We start from the raw sequence: 20671 nt of genomic DNA on the forward strand, positions 1-20671 counted from the left end.
CAGAAGAACTTAGCTGAATGTCTGTGTGGGAAGAAGTTGGATTCCTAAACTTAGCAAGAGTTATTCCACTTGAAAGAAGAGGATGAGGAGAATAGAGTTTTTCTAAAAATGTGTCTCTTTTAGTCTGTTAACTAATTTATACTGATGGAAGATAATTCAACTTGGGCCTCACTTACTTTGGAAAAGCTAACCAGCTTTTACACCACAAACAATAGGAGAAAAGAAGGGGCCCTCAAGCCTCTGTCGGTCATATCCCAATGTTTTTTGGGCAAGAAAGATCAGTTTAAAAGATTGTTCTTTCTCCCTTATTAAAGTTGTTTCAGATAACTTCAGGTGGCTTTCACATGTTTATTGGATTTCATTTTTATATTCCTTTTTTTTTCTCCATGCTTTTTTTAGGTGTTGACTTGTCTTCTAGTTTACTATCCTTTCATTTTTTTCCAATCTACTGTTAAAACCATTTATTGATATTTAATATCAGATATTGATATTTTAATTTTATTTTACAACTCTAGAATATCCATTTGAATATTTTCATAAATAGCAATTCTGTGTTGAAATTCTACATCCTTACATTTTATTTCTACTTTTCCTCAGGTGTCATTAACATTTTAATTATAATTAAAGTTACTGCCAATATGTAAATTATCTGTGCATCTACTTGGATTATCTATTCTTTCTGTTTATATTTTCCTGCCCCTTTACATGTTTAGTAATTTTTATGATATGTTGAAAATTCATGAAGGAACCACAGAGTTCCAAATGTTACCTTCCATCAGAAAGGGTTTGGCCTTTTCCTTTGTCAGACACATTTAGTGAGGGACTGGTGACATCAACCAATTAGGGATTGAAATCTTTCAGGGTTGGGTTGAAGTTTTGGTAAGACTCAGTTTACCTGTCGGTTAACTCCTGTTCCTAAGGCATGGCCTCCCCAGGTTTTTGACAGAAAGTCTGGCAAATATCATTTCTTCATCCCTGAAAGACTTGGGAGATCAAGCTCTGCTATTACAGGTTTCAAGGTCAGTTCTTCAGCCACTTGACCTTCAAATCCTGGCACTTCTACTCAGGGGGAGATTAACTGTGTGTTTGAGTAAATTACCGTCTCTCTTTGGTGATTTTGTTTTCTTAATCTCCACAAGTCTGTAGGAAATTTCACTCTGCCTTTTTTGACTTAGTTCCTCAACGTCTTGAGTAGTCCCAGAACTCAGCCATGTGTTGGAGTTCTCTCAAGTTTACAGTTTATCACTCTAGCTTTCCAAGATAACTGAAAGCTTTGTTGGTTTCTTTTTTTCCTAGTAGTAGCCCTCTGCTTGGACTGAGCTGATTCTCTGCCCTCATTCAGAAATGGCCAGCACCTTAGGGAATTAAAAGCACCTGGTGATTTTCAGATCATTTCAGAATGGCTCTACCCTTTCTGATATCTAGTCCTTATTGTTCTATTATACCTTTACAAGTATTATTTTTATAATTTACCTTCCTTTTTCTGATAGCTATAATTCAGCTGTGGGTTGGGGCCCACACAGGAACAGTGAATGAATGGGAGATTACAGGCTTAAAATCTACAGGGAGATAAAATTTCTGCTTGTGCTTACTTGAACATGGATTTGACTGAGACTATTACATTTTTATGTAAATTGTCTTTTCAAAGAAACCACAAGGGAGATTTTAAAAAGGCTGTGACTTTTCAACTGTCAAAGCAACCTCAAGGTCTCCAAATCTATGCTAATAGGAAATGGACTGTGAAATCTGTATTTTTCCAAAGGAGGGCTTACATTCCAACACTCACTTAAGATATGGCCATGAGGGATAATGGATAAAAACAAACAAAAAACTTCTCAGACGGAAAATTCTAGGAGCCATGAAGGACAATAGAAAAAAACAGTTACCTCCAGAAAGCAAAATAGTAATGATAAATTTAGAAAGATCTAGCAATTCTTGCTTAGCAGGATTTGATAATTCTAATGAACTAGTGACATTATATAGTCATGGATTTTCTGAAAAAATGAAGTTTTATTGTATATTCTGTCCCACTGTATAAGAGTTTGTATGTAGAGTCAGGAAAGGTAATTAATAACTCTTCCTTTAGTTTATGACCTTCTGGATCACGATTTGCTTTATCTCACCCAATGAAGAGAATTAAACCCCCTTTGAGCTTGATCAAGTAATTAAAAAAAGATTTTGTATCATCTCATGTGGTGTAGAAAAAATGTATTTTAAATATACCAAATACAAAAACAAACAAACAAACCAAACCATGGCTCATGGGTATATGGGTGATCAGGCTATGAGAGAATGGTATTTGTCAACCAATATCCATTCTCTCATTCTGCTCTTTTAGTAACAGAACCCCTAAATATTTAACTGAATGTATACCTGCTAGGAGAAATCATGTAAATAAGAAAATCCTCCTGGATGTGAACAGAAACGGTGCAAAATGTGAGCAGAAAAGTACACAGCCTTGAAAGGAAGCCATTTGTCTTCAACTTCTTCCTCTTCTCCTTATGCCAGTGTAGAAGTAAGCCAGTTTTGTCTATGCAGACAAGAGAAACATTCAAGGGCATGGTAAAGTAGAAACATAAAAGAAACTTGGGACTCTGAATGACCTCAATGGGCAGAGTGTCTCTGTCTATCCCCTTTCTGCAGCCCCCTCCCCTGCCCCCAACCCCACAGCCACAATAGATTGTCATCTTGGACTTTTACTGGAGAGACATAAAGCGTCTGTCTTATTTAAGCCATTGCCCATTTGGTCTCTGTTAAAGCACTGAAATCAATATTCTACTTAATATATAAGCTTTGTAAAATTATATGTTTTTAAAAATATGTGCAATTACAATTTATTATTTTGATAAAGCTAAAATTATACTTTATAAGAAAAAAAGAAATGCTAACCCCCCAAAATTTTGAGTACATCAAATTTTTCTAAATTATATATAATTACCTTAGTGTTATTTTGCTAAAGCTAAATAACATTTTATGATCTGTTTATAGAGACATCATTCATAAAGGACTTTCAGATATGCCTACTTTAATGTTCTTAGTATCATTTATTAAGAATTATGATATTCATGGCCATAGTCAAGATTAATTATCTTGAGAGAATTCCCTATTGTGGAATATCCAAGCTTCAACTACCTTCAAAGGTAATATGATGTTAATGGAAAGAGTGAATGTCTTGGAAGTCAAAGGAACCAGTCAAGTTCTAACTCCACCCACCTCATTCTTTTCAGCAGTGTGCCCAAAGGCAAATAACAGATTCTCTTTGAACCTCACTGTCCTCATCTATATTTTGAAGATAATAGTTGCCTATCTTTTTTACAAGATAATGTCAGTCAGGCTCAAATAAAATAATATATATGAAAGTAATTTGCAAGTGTAGTAAATCAAATGTTATAAGCCTTAGAAAATAAGTGAATGGTAACTCAATAGATGATGAGCCTAACTTTCAGAAGAAGTTACTTCTAGGGTAGGATGAGGGATAATCTGCAGCAGCAGAACAAGAACAAGCAGTCAATGAAACTAGCTCTAAAGGTAAAAAGCAGGTAATGTCCAAATTCAGATAAAAAGCTAAAATGTTTTAAATGTATTTATTACAAATAACATGAAGCTACATGGAGTTAAACAGCATTTGTTTCTCAAAATAACATGAATAAGACATTTTAATCGATTTCATTGAGTATCAAATATATTGCAGGATTTGGAACTTGCTGGGAAAACACCATCACTCTCCTGAAAATTTTTGATCTAAGACTAGAGGAAGGTCCTTTCCCAGCAGTTCCTTCCCTCTCTGAATAAGTAATGGACACTTTCTTGAACTGCTTCTCATCTCACAAATAGTCAGGGTCTGGGTGCTGACTCAAGTCTTGAATCTCCCAGGACAGGAATGACCACTCCTGCTTCCCCTCTGCTCTTTTCTCCCATCCCACAGCTTATAAAAGCTGGTAATTCTATTGTGGTAAGTTCCTTTTAAATGAATAAACAGGCATCCTTTCATCTGTTGACTTTATTCTCACATGCTTCTAATATTTTCCAGCTTAGTGAGAGACCATGTCCAGAGCTTGATGCTGAAAGGCTAAGACAAAAATGGCTGGTAAATTTTTCTTCTTAATGGGTATTGCAGAGTGATCTGAAGGGATAATTTAGTTTCTTTTAGAAGGTAAGTTAAGAAAGGGACTGGAATTGGTTTACACTCCCTTGGTTCTTTTTCTTCCCTCAGTATTTCTTGTTTTCAGTTTTGACAGCTGAGGTCTAGAAGGTACTTGATAACTTTTTTTTTTGAGATTTTATTTATTTATCTGACAAACAGAGAGACAGAGAACACAAGCAGGGGAAGCTGCAGAGAGAGAGGGAGAAGCAGGCTCCCCGCCAAGCAGGGAGCCCGACGCAGGGCTCCATCCCAGGACCCTGGGATCATGACCTAAGCGGAAGCAGATGCTTAACCAACTGAGCCACCCAGGCGCCCCAGTACTTGGTAAATTCTGATAAAGATAATTGCAAAAGAAGAATCTATTAGGAACCAACCATCCTGCAGCTAAAACTGTTTCATTTAGTTAGTCAAGGTAACTCTGGAGTTAAAGACTTAGTTAATTCCAATAGATTTTTCCCCTTCACTATGAGACAAATGAAATATGATGAAATAAATAAAAATCATATATGAGGATGGAGAAAAAAAACACAGCTTTACAATGGTGGCAATTATTATGAAAAGTATCTTAGTAGATACACAACCCTCTTAATATAAAAAGGAGTCATAGGACTATTGGAGGTAAGAGCACTAAAGCAAAGTTAAACTTGTTAAAGTGAAACAAGTAGATGGCATTTAAAAAAAAACTATCGGGGTACTTGGGTGGCTCAGTCAGTTAAGTGCCTGACTCTTGATTTCGGCTCAGGTCAAGATCTCAGGGTCATGGGACTGAGCCACAGGTTCTGTGCTGGGTGTGGAGCCTGCTTGGGAGTCTCTCTCTGCCCCTCTCCCCTCCAAAAGTATGAATTGAACGAATAGATGAAAATGTCTTTCTCCCAAAAATCACCCCAATATACTAACAAACAATATATTACTTCAAAATGCAAATCCAAATAATGAAATTGAAGGCTAATTAAAGAACTACAATGGGCAGAAATTACTTCTCAAAGTACATTTTCTAAATTATGTAATTATCACTGATTCTTTTGAACTTAATATGTTTTTATTCATAATGCAAAAAGAATCTTGGCATATTTATTCTGGATGCTTTTGTTCCCTAAAACAGAATTAATATCCCCAAATCAGTTTGTGTTCAGGTAATTTTAGTCATAGATACAGTAAGTATGCCACTAAGTTTTAAAACCCATACTGTACTCACTCACCTGAATTTAATTATAATTTGAACAATTTAGTTTCATTTCTTCTTAATAGAACACCATGGAAAAAATATTAATAAAGAAATAAGAAATTATTTCTCTTTTTAGATATTTTAAACCCTTCCAACTAAGTTTTCCCAATCAAATTTTTAAAAACTGAACCCTTAACATTCGCATTCTGCATTATCACAAATAACACTATCATATTTCCTAACTGTCGTCATGTTTTTGCTGATCTCACTTGATATGTTTCAGTGACATAGGATCGTATCCTTTCCCTCATACCATAAGATTTTTTTCTTAAAAATTGTACAACACTTGAGTAGTAAGAGAGAAAGAAATAGGGGAACATTTACCCATAAATGTCAACTTTTATCTTTCTCTTTAAAGCAATACCCAATTCTCCAGCAATTTGTCTCAGCTCTGCCTTCGAAATCAACCCCCAATTCAACCATGTCCTATAGAGTCTAAGCTACCACCATAGAACACATGCCTGTCCCAAGCTACTTAACACAAATTGCCTGCTATCCATTGTATTAGTCTGCTAGGACTACCATAACAAAATATGACAGACTGGATGGCTTACATGACAGAGACTGATTTTCTCACCATTCTGGAGGCTGGAAGTCTAAGATCAAAATGCTGGCAGGGTTGGGCTCTTCTGAGACCCTCCCCTTTCAGTTTGCAGATGGCCAGCCTCTTGTTGCCCCTTCACACGTGGTCATTCTTCTGGGCACATATCTCTCTGGTGTCTTTTCTGTGCATCCTAATCTTCTGTTCTAAGGACACCGGTCAGATTGGATTATGGCACATTCTAATGGCCTCAATTTAATTTAATTATCTCTTTTAAGGTTCTACCTCTAAATATAGTCACATTCAGATGTTTGGGGGTTATCAACATATGCATTTTGAGGGGAAACAATTCAGTCTGTAACATACGTGCACATGTACACACACAAACACCCATAAAATACACATACACAGATATGTATATTTTACATATACTAATAAAAAAAGAAAAAATAAAAATAAAAAGAATAAAACAAAATACACATACACAGAGATGATTTCATTATTGGTGATAGTTACATACTAAAAAGATGCTATAAACACTAAATTAGCATATACGAAACCATTGCTCCTACGGGAAATGCAGGGTTATATTCCTGCATGCCTCTGGTCACATTTTCGTCAATCCATCAATACATACCCTTGTTTCATGTGTATTTCTATAAAGACACTTTATTTAACATATATTTCTTACAGGGGCACCTGGGTGGCTCAGTTGGTTAAGTGTCTGCCTTCAGCTCAGGTCATGATCCCGAGGTTCTGGGATCAAGCCCTTCATCAGGGTCCCTGCTCAGTGAGGAGCCTGCTTCTCCCCCTCCCTCTGCCCCCTCACACCCACCCCCACTTGTTTGTGCATGCTCTATTTCTCTCTCTCTCAAATAAATAAATAAAATCTCTAAAAAAAAGCACAATTACATGGTCCTTGAATGACTTAAAGCCAGAGGCTTTGGAGGACTTTTGCATAATATAGGTTTGTTTGCCAATGTCATTGTAAAACAAACCAGTCTCAGCAGTATCAAGAACCTATTCTTCTTCCACGTAATCCTTTTCCTGTATAACTTGTAGCAGGTATTTTAAAAAATTCCTAAGCCTCCTGATCTGCAGAACTTGCTTTGCCTGCAAGTTTAAGATTTTTTATACCACATTTCCTTTTGAAATGTGTGAACCAGCTAGCACTAGCTGAGAAGGGTTTAACATTTTCCTGACCCTGGGTAACATGACTGTAAATTTCTATGGCCTTTCGCCTCACAACAATCCTGTCTACCATTCCTTTTTTATTGCTGTCATCTCATTAACCCACAAATTGACTTCTCATCTTTTCCATAGCTTCATCATTCCCTATAGATATTACTTTAGCACTTTCCAGAGCTGTTTCACATACAGAATGGCAAACATCCTTCTCCTTTTTCTGGATGCTTTGTACTGTTGATTCCTTAACATTTAACTCGCAACCAAGAGCGCTATAACTCATACCTGAACGGAGCTGATCTAACACATAGATTTCTTCTATAAGGCACATCATAGCCTTCTTGCACTCAGTAACACCGGAGAGTACTTTAGCACTCTGCATGGGACCAATTTTAAACAATAAAATCACTAACAACAAGCTCAAAAGTGCAAACAACATGGCACCAAATAGACCACAGAAAGGACATAGTTTACTGTCTGAGAGCTGAAACAGGGGAGCAGAGAGAGAGTTCTCTTGTTTGATCTCAATTGGGAACGTACACAGCGTACATCTCAAATTATTTGCCATTCTGAACATGTACATGTCTGTGGATGACTGGGGCTTACAAATACATTTTACCAAGTAGGCAAATTCACAAATAGGAAACCTGCAAATAATGAGGATCAACTATATATATAAATATATATTTATATTTATATAATTTATATAAAAAACTAATTTTACCCTCACCTCTGCTGCCATAGTCTATATTGAATACAACTGCCAGAATAATTCTAAAATACAAGTTAGATAATGTTACTCCTCAAAACCCTCAGAATAAAAGCCAATGTGTTGACAATGGCCTATAGGGTCCCCCACAACTAGACCTTGCCTATTGCTTTGAGCCCATTTCCAGCAGCTTTTTCCTGTCACCATGCTGGCCTCCCTGCTGTTACTTAAACTTGCCAAGTACCCTTGGGTGTCCCATACCTGTCCTTGCTACTCCCTGTACCTGCAAAGCCTTCCTTCTAAGTGTTTGTGTGACTCTCTCTCATCTCATCTATTTATTCAGGTCTTTCCAAACCACCCTGTTTGAAACAGCCCTTTATCCCCATTCCCTTTTCCTTTTTCTGTCTTCTTTATTCTCCAGAGCACTTATCAGCATCTAATTGGTTATAGGTTTTACTTTTACCTGTGAAGGTCACTGTTCTTACTCCCCGTTGCTCTATGAGGTCAAAGAGTCTTCTTTTTTTTATAAGCCCACTGCCTAGAACAGTGCCTGGTATATTTGGATGCTTAATAAATATTTGTTAATAAATAATTGAAGGAATGAGATGTATTTAGTTAAATTTATTTAAAATTATAGATAAAAGAAGAAGTACAAAGTTGTGGAAAATATGCAAACTTTTATAAATTTTGTCTAAATTCACTTTATATACTAAGTTTTGTTTAGATCAAAATTAAAAACCCTTCTGGTTAAGATAGAAAATAAAAAAGTCTGAAAAAATTGGCCATAACAATATTTACTGAATGGTTGGGAAGCTTTTGCTTTGACTTTCAAATCAAAATTTCAACGAATGAGTTCAACTTTTACTTGAGTACCATATAATCCTCACTTTTCCCTCTTTCCTATTGTTTTAGGAGGATAACACCTTCTGAAGGCCTTTTTTTGTTATAACCAGTAAATCTAGCAAGGAGACTCCCAGTTTGTATTTCTAACTAATAAATATATTTCCTGTAACTTACTCATCAAAACATAAGTGCAGGATGAGTTAATTCTCTAGACTTTTGGAGAAAAATTTTTCAAAGATAGTATCTAAAATGAGATATCTGTTGTGGTTTATTGTGCCAAAACCATTTTGCTGAGCAATCTGATTGTAGCTTCCCTTCAATTAAACTGATAAATGTATTTCAGTCAACTTCTCTTCAACTTGATTCCTGCTTTCTTTATTTTGGGTTCTGTAAGAATCAAGAAAATCTATTTGCTTGAGTTCTATTTAAAAACAAACAAAATGAGTTACTCTTCTATAAGTTTAGAATAAAAAATACTCAGGATACAAAGTGCCTTATGCAGGAATAGAGCATCATCTAAAGGGATTCTTAATTATGTTTGTAGGAACATCAAATATATTTGCAGGAACTTGATCCAAACCCCAGTATGTATACCTGACATTGTGTGGCCAAGCATTTTAGATTGACATACTGAGTTCCTACTACATTTTTTTCTGGTACTAATGAATTTTTATTTGATTTTGCTGGGGAAAAGGTCTATATCAAAAAGGAGATTTATTTTCATTGTATGGTTAATCATTTATGATTAATTTCTCAAGAAAAATAAAAACATAATAAAACAAAATACATAAAGCTCTGAAATTAGATGTCTTGTAATTCTTTTTCAGTTGATAATCAACTAGTATATGATGAGAAAGTAGTAAAAGTTTAGAAAGAGAAAAGAACATGTCTTTTAAATCTTTTCCTCATACTATAACTTTGAAAATCTCAAAGATTAAAAAAGTATGAAATAAAAAATTTACAATTCTACCCTTACCTTTGTCTCTGAGCTGTGAAATGAGGAAGACACAAAGTCAAAATGAAGAAGCAGATCTGTTAACTTTGCTGTTTTCCTACCCTGAGAATTTAATGAAAACAGCTGGACCTGTGACAGCACATTTTGATCACACTTTAGCTGGTGGAATAAAAGAAACATGAATTTTAGGATAAAACTATTATATCATCTTAGATTTTATGTTATTCAAGAAGGGAAATTCATTCATTTACTTCATAGTGATTATTCTCCAATATGTCATAGTATGAAAAATTGAAGGCAATTCTGACTATATGGCAGGCATTGTGCTCATGTCTCTGAAGTAGGAAACTATTACTAAGCCCATTTGTTGGAGTGGAAATTCATGCTGAGAAAAGTCCAGTGACTTGTGCAGAGGAATAGAAACAGAATTTCCACTCAGCTGTCTATCTTCAGAGACAAGGTCTATCCTTAGAGCATCCTGATCCACTGCCCCTGTGTATCAGCATTAGGCTCCATGTCAAGCACAGAAGGATGGTCACATTAAAATCCTAACTTCAAAAACTTACAGTTTGACAGGAAAAGACTATAGTCATTGTGATCTAAATTTCAGGAAGATATTTAATCCATTATATTCTTGTAGACAAGATTAGGCAGTGTCAGCTTAATAAGAATACAGTTAGGAAGACAGAGCAATGATGAGACCTTGAACTCATAAAATACTTACTATACACCAGGCGTTTTACTAACTTAGCTTATGTAATTCTAACAATAGCTTCTCAAGCTTCTCCCTTAAGACCAAACAAAAAACAAAAAGCTACAGAGAACGCACACAGATAAAGCACATAGCTGTTCATTAATTCTTGGGGCATACCATGTTTTACACCAACAAACGTGTAAATGGCTGGATGGCCATTCCTACAAGTGTGGGGCCAATGGACAGTCAATGAGATGTTTCTAGTAGCATACTGCCAGACTTCATCTTCTATCTTGATGCACTTAAGGATTCATTATTCCTCTTAAATAGGAATGGAGGAGAGCTCAAAGAGGTATGAGGGAGACACAAAAATCACATATTTGGTGACAGAGTCAGGGATTAGATTCAATACTCAGAACAATGATTCAAATCTAAGAAAGTTAAATTTAACAGGAATAATTGTAAAATTCAGCTATTAGAATTTGAAAAACAAAACAGCAAGGGTACAGAAAAGCATCGTAGAGTAAGCATGACTGATACAGTTTTTACTGTACTTCAAGTTCCATATCGGTCAATAATGTGATGTGTGACAGCAGGCAAAATATCCAGTATAAACTGAAGCTAAACAAATAAAGAGAACAAAGAAGGCAAAAACTCCACGGTCATAGGCCCTTGTACATCACCAATGAGACATTTGTTCAGTTTAGGACATTTTTGCAAATTAAAAATGATCCATCTTGTTATAGGAGAGATTTATGCATTTTGAAGAATGTTGAAATTTGATTTCTGAGGTTCCTTACAACTCATAATTGTGTTAAACCCTTATGCTATGGGAAATTCTCTTCTTTTGTTCTTGTTATACTCACCAAAATGTAAAGTGTTACTTCTTCAACTCTAACCTAATGGTCTATAAGTAATTCCCTGTTTAATTTCAACCAAATCTTCAATCACTCTGGATCTAGATGAGATATAAGAAAGGGAAAGCCTATCACATGATAATCTGTGGTCAATTTGGGGAGACTTGTAGTGTAGCCTATCAGTTACCATCTGAAGAGGATGAATGATGGCACTTGACAAAGATGTTAGCAAGGTGGAATTTTTCTTTAAGTGTTTTGTAGGTTCATTAGTTATAAGTAAAATATTAAAAAGAAATGTTTCATCTTTAATCTTATATGGTAAAACAGTATTAAAAAATACAAACCTCTTTCAAGTCTGCTCAGATGTCACCTACGTTGATCACCCTATTTAATGCTACAAATATCCTCTCCAATTCTTTTTTCTTAGCTCTTATTACCTCCTAACACTTTTTTCCTGTTTATTGTTTATTGTCTGTCTCATTCCACTAGCATGTAAATTCCATGAGGTGATGGCTTTGGTCTGTTTGTTACCAATAATTCTCAGGCACATATGAACGAATACATTTATAATACCAGCTGACATGTTTTGAGTGCTTACTACACAATGACCAATGTTCTAAATGCTTTACTGATTGTATTTGTTATGTATCAGTTACAGAGAGAAGAATCTGCACCCTACATTTTAAACCCCAAATGATTTATTGCTGGGTGTTAAATGGCTTACAGAATCACCAGGAGGGGGAAAAAAACACTTTATTTTGAATTTTCAGGAAGAACTCCTAAAGCCACAGTTCAGGACGAGGCCATGGGAGAAACCATTGCTCCTTCTACAATAGGTAGCTGCCTCGAACATTGGGAAGTTTCCAGTAGCTTCCACTAGTTTCCAGCTAGCCCCAAAACCACATCATCACAGACATAATGGGTTAGCCACCAAGATTAATAAACTGACAAAATCAGAGTCATTACCAACAGGAAACCACATCTGCTATTGCTGGATTCAAGACTGAACCTTATTTGCTAGATTATCCACAGCACAACTAGGAACTCGTTCTCTCTTCTGAACTGTTAATATTCTTCATTTCTTTTCCATCCTACTCATCTGTTCTGTTATTCTTTGCTACAGACTGACTTTTCTGTCCCCAATTCAGCTATAGAAAACTACAGCTTTTGACAGCTCCTGAATTTTGCACATCCCAATCCAGGCACTCAGAAAAACTGAGCTGGCCCCAATCCCAATTACAAAATCAAGGGAAAAATATCAATTAGGTAAGATGGTCACTGCTGATTAACACTCACCACTGTATTTACAGGGGCCATATGGTAAGCAGGATTATGTTTTATGGAAGTGCCAATATGAATGGAGAGGAATAAAAGGGGGAAATTCCAAGACAAGAAGGTACAGTGGTAAACATAATAAAAATATGGATCTGCCAAATACTTCCCAACATGACTCACTGAAGCTACAGACTGCAGAGATAAAGTGTAGCATGCCTTCAAATAGCAATAGTTGAGCTTTCGAATCCTTTTTAATTAAGATTATGGGTTGCCTTGCTCTTTCTCTAAACTTGACACAAGCTCATTTCCTGACACTAAGTGGCCAAGACTTCTAAATGGCTCCAAGGAGAACCCTAACAAACCCAGGAGAGGGTAACAAACATAAGGAATGTGACTGAAAAAAATGTATCATCTCTATACCTTCCAGAGAAATAAAAATGAAAAACATAATTGTGAAATAGGAGTGTAAAGGTTGGGTAAAATGTAGAAAAGCATGAGATAAATTCTTTCAATCTATATTGAGAACTTTTTTAAAAATAAATTTTTCAAGAATTCCTTCAAATTTTCATAATTATTTTAAAGTTCTATTGCAATGCAGTCAATTTCTAACTAACAAATGACTGTAAGAAGAACATGTCATACATATCATATATGAATTCAAGGGTTAAAAAGCAAAATGCAAGAACTGGACCTCAGCTGCTATAGATTTTTGAGGCTGTTTGCCTCTCTGTTTTTTCTTTAATTATAAAAAACACTGAGAAATACCCCTATTTTTTAAAAGTGATTTTAGAAAAGACAATAACCACAGTTAACATCAAGAACACAAGTAATACATGACTTTAGGAAATGAGTCTCCACACCGGATATATCTGGGTATCTCTGAAGATTAGAGTGATGCACTTCTGCCTGCATTCAAGTCCTGGTCCAAGCTGGACTGTAGAAGAGCCACCAAATAGTTAATGGTGAAACCATTTCGTTTTAGTGCTGGAGGCTAATATAAATTATATCCAACACTGAAAGCTAAAAGGCTCAATAGCCAGCTCAAATATCCTAGGAAAAACAGTATGTATGCAATCGCATTCCTATTACAAATACTAGATGGCTTTATCAACCATCATGATGAATCTACCTTAAAGCCTACTCCACAATGTCCTCAAATTTAATGAATCCTACCTGTCCAGGTCAGACTCCCATTTCTTCAGATTTCCAAACATCCTCCATTAACACCTAAAGCTTTTAGACTCTCAGTTACTGCTTAATAGATTTTACAATGATGAATCTTGTCTAATAAATGAAAATATATCTTTGCCCAGAGGCAGAAGAAATGTGATGTTCTATTTTAAACAAAGCAATACATAAATATTTTTTAAATGTAGCTTGTTTCCCTATATCTTAGAGTATACATTAAAATGTCTAATACGTGAACCTCTGCCCCTGAAATAACTACTGTTACAGATATTAAAGGAAAATTATCACAGGCATAAATTACTTGTAGTTAACAAGTAAAATGACAACATTCAGGAAAGAGAAATATTTTCTGGGCTTTACTTTTCCTATAGAGAGCTATTTAATTGCAGGCTACAGAGAGAAACTTTTCTATAACATGCTTTTATAGACACTGCTTTAGCTTATAGCTAATTAAAATATAATATTAAAAACTGGGGAAAGGGTTCTTTATATGTTAAATGTAACTTCAAATGAAGTTCTTTAGAAGTGTAATAGAAAGCATAAAAGCAACTAATAGACTTTGTAACACAAATTCCAAGGACAATTAACAATGAGCTTGCTAAGATACACTTTGAAAAAAATCTTCACCAAAGCAAAATCCAAAGTTGAAAACAAGTATTCTTGATTCATAAATATATCAGAGAAAGAAAGAAATTCAATTGTATGGTTTCCCTTGATAAATTCTGTTTAGTAATTATTATGTCTAAATATCAGAACTTATAAGGCAAATCAGCATTATTGAGTAGTATTTTGGAGATAATAATTTCTTGATAAAGTTCAAAGATTAATATGTATTCACTCAACAAATTTATCCTGAGTACCTATTCTGTACTGGGCATTATTCTAGATACTGGAAATAAAGCAATATACAAATAGAACAAACATTTCCTGGTCCTGCATAGTGAGTAGAAATAGATATTAAATATTCACACACACAATATATATGTGTGTGTAGAAAGGTAAGTATATTTTGTGAAACTTTGTTTTAGGGACATATATATGTGTATTTATGTGTCTGCACATATACTGAATGATGATGCAAAATTCATTTCTTACTGTGATCAAAAAAACACAAAAGCTACTGATCTAGTAAATAAATGTGGTTGGATATGTTTGCAGAAGACCATGAAGATTAGACATATTAGGAATTTCAGGCAGACACCAAATGTTTTTAAGCAGGAAGCAATATTATGATCATATTTCTATTTCTAAAACATCCTTTGCATGTTATCTGAAAAATGGATTATAGAGGAACATGAGCAGTAGCAGGAACACCAGTGAAGATATTACCATTCAGCCTGAAATGACAGAATTTAATAAAGACAGTAGAGATGGAGGGAGGTGGACAAATTTCATATACATTGGGGAGGTTGAGATGAAAGGACTTTTAAGAGATGCACACACACAAAAGGAAATGAGGGAGGAAGGTGGAAAGATAAGGAGAAAAATGGCAAATCTCAAGCATCATCATACTTCCAAACTTTGTTTAGTGTAGACCATTTTCAAGATCATTTACAGGGTGCCTTGGTGGCTCAGTTGGTTAAGTGACTGCCTTCGGCTCAGGTCATGATCCTGGAGTCCCTGGATCAAGTCCCACATCGGGCTCCTTGCTTGGCAGGGAGTCTGCTTCTCCCTCTGACCCTCCCCCCTCTCATGTGCTCTCTCATTCTCTCTCTCTCAAATAAATAAATAAAATCTTTAAAAAAAAAGATCATTTACAATAAACCCCCTCTGGTTATGGAGGTGTAATATTAATCATCAGCTATGGGATCCACACAGCAAGGGAATCCTTTTCAACTCTGTCAGAAATGACCTATTTTGGAGCACCTGGGTGGCTCAGTTGGTTAAGCATCTGACTCTTGATTTCGGCTCAGGTCATAATCTCAGGGTCGTGAGATCAAGCCCCACATCAGGCTGTACACTGGGCATGGAGTCCACTTATGATTCTCTTTCCCTCTCCTTCTCCTTCTGTCCCTCCCCCGACCCCGCTTGTGCGTGCATGTGCGCTCTCCCTCTCATTCTCTCTCAAAGAGAAAAAAAGACCTATTTTGCATTGCAACGCAATGGAGCCCAGGGCCTGATGGCTTCCCAGGGGAATTCTACCAAACACTTAAAGAAGAATTAATACCTATTCTTCTGAAACTGTTCCAAAAAATAGAAATGGAAGGAAAACTTCCAAACTTGTTTTATGAGGTCACCATTACCTTGATCCCAAAACCAGACAAAGACCCCATCAAAAAGGAGAATTACAGACTAATATCCTTGATGAACATGGATGCAAAAATTCTCACCAAAATACTTTCCAATAGGATCCAACAGTACATTAAAAGGATTATTCACCACGACCAAGTGGGATTTATCCCTGGGCTGCAAGGTTGGTTCAACATCTGCAAATCAATCAAGGTGACACAATACATTAATAAAAGAAAGAACAAGAACCACATGATCCCCTCAATAGATGCAGAAAAAGCATTTCACAAAGTACAGCATCCTTTCTTGATCAAAACTCTTCAGAGTATAGGGATAGAGGGTACATACCTCAATATCACAAAAGCCATCTATGAAAAATCCACAGCAAATATTCTCAATGGGGAAAAACTGAGAGCTTTCCCCCTAAGGTCAGGAACACGGCAGGGATGTCCACTATCACCACTGCTATCCAACATAATATTAGAAGTCCTAGCCACAGCAATCAGACAACAAAAAGAAATAAAAGGCATCAGAATCGGCAAAGCAGTCAAACTCTTACTCTTTGCAGAGGAGATGATACTTTATGTGGAAAACCCAAAAGACTCCACCCCAAAACTGCTATAACTCATACAGGAATTCAGTAAAGTGGCAGGATGCAAAATCAATGCACAGAAATCAGTGGCATTCCTATACACCAACAACAAGACAGAAGAAAGAGAAATTAAGGAGTCGATCCCATTTACAATTGCACCCAAAACCATAAGATACCTAGGAATAAATCTAACCAAAGAGGCAAAGAATCTGTACTCAGAAAACTATAGAATACTCATGAAAGAAATTGAAGAAGACACAAAGAAATGGAAAAACGTTCCATGCTCATGGATTGGAAGAACAAATATTGTGAACATGTCAATGCTGCCTAGAGCAATCTACACATTTAATGCAATCCCTATCAAAATACCATCCACTTTTTTCAAAGAAATGGAGCAAATAAACTTAAAATTTGTATGGAACCAGAAAAGACCCCAAATAGACAGAGGAATGTTGAAAAAGAAAAGCAAAGCAGATGGCATCACAATTCCGGACTTCAAGCTCTATTACAAAGCTGTCATCATCAAGACAGTATGGTACTGGCACAAAAACAGACACCTAGATCAATGGAACAGAATAGAGAGCCCAAAAATGGACCCTCAACTCTATGGTCAACTCATCTTCGACAAAGCAGGAAAGAATGGCCAATGGAAAAAAACAGTCTCTTCAACAAATGGTGTTGGGAAAATTGGATAGCCACATGCAGAAGAATGAAACTGGACCATTTCCTTACACCACACACAAAAATAGACTCCAAATGGTTGAAAGACCTCAATGTGAGACAGGACTCCAGCAAAATCCTAAAGGAGAACACAGGCAGCAACCTCTTTGACCTCAGCCACAGCAACTTCTTCCTAGAAACATCGCCAAAGGCAAGGGAAGCAAGGGCAAAAATGAACCATTGGGACATCATCGAGATAAAAACTTTTGCACAGCAAAAGAAACACTCAACAAAACCAAAAGACAACTGGCAGAATAGGAGAAGATATTTGCAAATGACATATCAGATAAAGGGCTAGTATCCAAAATCTGTAAAGAACTTATCCAACTCAACACCAAAAGAACAAATGATCCAATCAAGAAATGGGCAGAAGACGTGAACAGACATTTTTCCAAAGAAGACATCCAAATGGCCAGCAGACACATGAAAAAGCACTCAACATCACTTGGCCTCAGGGCAATCCAAATCAAAACCTCAATGAGATACCACCTCACACCAGTCAGAATGGCTAAAGTTAACAAGTCAGGAAATGACAGATGTTGGCGGGGATGCAGAGAAAGAGAAACCCTCCTACACTGTTGGTGGGAATGCAAACTGGTGCAGCCACTCTGGAAAACAGTATGGAAGTTCCTCAAGAAGTTGAAAATAGAGCTACCCTATGACCCAGCAATTGCACTACTGGGCATTTACCCCAAAGATACAAATGTAGTGATCTGAAGGGGTATGTGCACCCCAATGTTTATAGCAGCAATGTCCACAATAGCCAAACTATGGAAAGAGCCAAGATGTCCATCGACAGATGAATGGATAAAGAAGATGTGGTATATATATATATATAATGGAATATTATGCAGCCATCAAAAGCAATGAAATCTTGTCATTTGCAATGACGTGGATGGAACTGGAGGGCATTATGCTGAACAAAATAGTCAATCAGAGAAAGACATGTATCATATGATCTCACTGATATGAGGAATTCTTAATCTCAGGAAACAAACTGAGGGTTGCTGGAGTTGTGGGGATTGGGAGGGATGGGTGGCTGGATGATAGACATTGGGGAGGGTATGTGCTATGGTGAGCACTGTGAATTGTGTAAGACTATTGAATCACAGACCTGTACCTCTGAATAATACATTATATGTTAAAAAAAAAAAAAAGAAGATAGTAGGAAGGGAAAAATGAAGGGGGGAAAATCGGAGGGGGAGACGAACCATTAGAGACTATGGACTCTGAGAAACAAACTGAGGGTTCTAGAGGGGAGGGGGTGGGAGGATGGGTTAGCCTGGTGATGGGTACTAAAGAGGGCACATTCTGCATGGAGCACTGGGTGTTATGCACAAACAATGAATCATGGAACACTACATCAAAAACTAATGATGTAATGTATGGTGATTAACATAATAAAAGAAAAAAAAAAGAAAATTAACTCCAAATCATAACCACTATAGCTTGGTGTGTGGAAAGTCCAATACTGATCCACTTCCAGGGCTTTCTCTGATCTCCTAGAAGTCATACAAAATCACAGAAAAATCTCTATGTGGTCCTATGTGGTCTAGGACATAGGGAGGTCCGTGGTTCTCAGACCTTAGCACTCGCCCCTGCTAGAACTTTTTTTTTTTTTTTTGCATTGATTGATTGAGGTATAATTGGCATCATATTATATTAGTTTTAGGTGTACAATGTAATGATTCAGTATTTGTCTATATTGCAAAATGATCACCACAACAAGTCCGAGTAACATCTGTCACCATACATAGTTACATTTTTTTCTTGTGATGATAAATTTTAAGATCTACTCTGCTAGCTACTTTCAAAGGTGCAATACAATATTAACCAGTCACCATGCTATACATTACATTCCCATGACTTATTCACTGCCAGAACTCTTGACGTAGATCCATAGGGAGGCAGGAATTGTCATTCATGTTGTGCTCAGCCCTGAAGGCCATCAAAGACAGATAACCTGGTGTTAACCTTATATTGTGTTCTGCCATCTCTGTGATACCTTATTCACATTGCTTCCAAGAACCTAAAGCCTTTCTTCTCCACCAGCCTAGAGAAATATTTGTTCCTCATATCAGCAGTGGGTCTTCCATTTTTACTGCTAGAAGATTCACTCTTTCCCATTCTTTGGTAAGATCGCCTAGTTCTCCTTCAAGAGTTAAGAAATTAAAAATCAAAACCTGCTGGTTCTCTCCCAAGTGGCCCATTCTGTCCATCAATCCCTTTCTTTTTTTTCCTATGCTGAAACATAGTCTCTGGGAATGAGGTAACATAGAAGTGACCACCACCTAAAGTGGGCTGGGGAAGAAGGAAACATTCTATTCCTCCTGAGAAGACAGTGGTGATGAGTAATGAGAATTTAATTTTTAGAAGGTTATTCTCCGTAATTTTTTTTTTGCTAAAGTTGCTATCATATAAATATACTAATGAGAAATCTTATTTTAAAACAATCATTTTTGATGCTTTTGGAAATATTACATTTATGTAAATTAATGTCATTATAAGGATTGAGTAAAATTGTGTAAAAGAATTTAGTCAATATTAAAACATTAAATAAGCATTAAGTGTGTATACATGGCTATAATTATTTCCTTCTTTGATAATAGAGCTGATACAGTAACAGGCGAAAGAGAGTTTTACCAAATTAATTCCACCAAATTTTTGAAATCCATCAGAGAAATGCCAATGTCAAAAGAGCCAAATGATTTGAAAAGAAAAGGAAAATTATAATGCTAAATATATTTTGAATATGGAAAATACAGCCATCTTTCACAGGTAATTGTTCCCATCTTTCTTAGTTCATAGTTTTTAAAAAACTCTCTATGGATGGTCCAAGGCAACCTAAAGGTAATTTACTTCAAAGTATATTATAAATTATAAATATTATGTCTTATGAACCAGTGCTTCCAAAGTGTACATAGTTTGTACTCTTTGATTAAAAATAACAATCATGATAGCTAACATTTATAGAATACTATGTGTCAGGCACTGTTATAAGTAATTTACATGACCATATTTGCACTTTAAGAGACCTTTTTTTTGGCTATATGGATACAGTTTGGAGGGGAGAATCATGGAAGCAGAGACCCTGGTTATGAAGATGTACCAATGCAAGGCATTATTCACAAAGTATAACCCAGAATCTACAGGAGTCTACAGTTTATAAAACTCTTTTACAGGACTTTTATTTCTGATGAAGATAATGAGAACTGAATTTGCCTTCCCAAATTCATCAGCTAGAAAACCAGCCCCCAAGGATAATCACTTTTCCACCCCTCACATTCCAAGTTCAAGACCAAATCTGCTAACTGCCCCCTTCCCTCCCACCATTTCCCTATGTGTTTGCTGTAGCTGAATCTGCCCCTGGAAGCCACAAAACCCGGGGTCTGGTGTAGTCGGCACCCATCCCTGTTAATTCCTTGAGTCTAAAGGTGATAAACTTGGAAGGAAGAAAGGAAGGAAGGAAGGAAGGAAGGAAGGAAGGAAGGAAGGAAGGAAGGAAGGAAGGAAG

General features: G+C 36.2%; 1 protein-coding gene and 1 long non-coding RNA gene across 2 annotated transcripts in view; both read right to left on the reverse strand.

Moving 5' to 3' along the window:
- Positions 1-20671, reverse strand: part of LOC118017319 — a 276646-nt gene that overhangs the window by 171835 nt on the left and 84140 nt on the right. The window lies entirely within an intron of this gene.
- Positions 1638-6652, reverse strand: LOC118017320. The gene is made up of 2 exons (XR_004681117.1): positions 5947-6652; positions 1638-2530 (listed from the first exon to the last, which is right to left on the reverse strand). It is a non-coding gene; the product is annotated as an uncharacterized LOC118017320 (long non-coding RNA).

The sequence above is a fragment of the Mirounga leonina genome, unplaced genomic scaffold (assembly GCF_011800145.1).
Source record: "Mirounga leonina isolate KUSES-001 unplaced genomic scaffold, KU_Mleo_1.0 Mir_169, whole genome shotgun sequence".
NCBI lineage: Eukaryota > Metazoa > Chordata > Mammalia > Carnivora > Phocidae > Mirounga > Mirounga leonina.